Source organism: Penaeus monodon, chromosome 22, assembly GCF_015228065.2.
Source record: "Penaeus monodon isolate SGIC_2016 chromosome 22, NSTDA_Pmon_1, whole genome shotgun sequence".
Lineage (NCBI taxonomy): Eukaryota > Metazoa > Arthropoda > Malacostraca > Decapoda > Penaeidae > Penaeus > Penaeus monodon.
The window spans coordinates 25,987,345-25,987,932 of NC_051407.1; positions in this window are offsets into that span (position 1 = coordinate 25,987,345).

A 588-nucleotide genomic window follows, 5' to 3' on the forward strand; every position below is an offset into this window, starting at 1 on the left:
CCATAGGCTACATCTGAAGGGCAGTATATATCAGATAAATCTGTAGGGACCACAGTGTATTGTGAGAGATAAAGTGATTTTACTGAAGATTAGGTTCATTTGTACTAATTATGCTTGGTTTTGCTAAATCCAGCATATCGGGCTGTACAATCTATCATCTAAGCACCAATTTGTGCACATTCACAGATATCTAGCAGAGAGAGACTACCTATGTTGTGATGCAATGCACAGCATAAAATGGTACACTCTTTCAAGAAGATCCAGCAATTTTCAATATTCTAACTTATGTTCAACATACGATTTCTAACTCTATGAAAGTAAAGTATCAAAAGAATAAATTGTTGCATCTGTGTTACTAAAATTTACTGAAAGGATGGGCATATTCTTAAAACGATAACAACAGGAGCTTCTGAAACCTGGCGTTAGGCACCATGCACAGTCAACCAACTACTTGAGGATAAAATTATAAGCATGGGAAATGTATAATTCCCTCAATCATGGCAAATAAAACCTTTGGCCAGACAAGTCCAAAATCATAAATCTCAATTGTTTCCAAGTGCCTATAAAATTTCCATACTCAATTCGCTC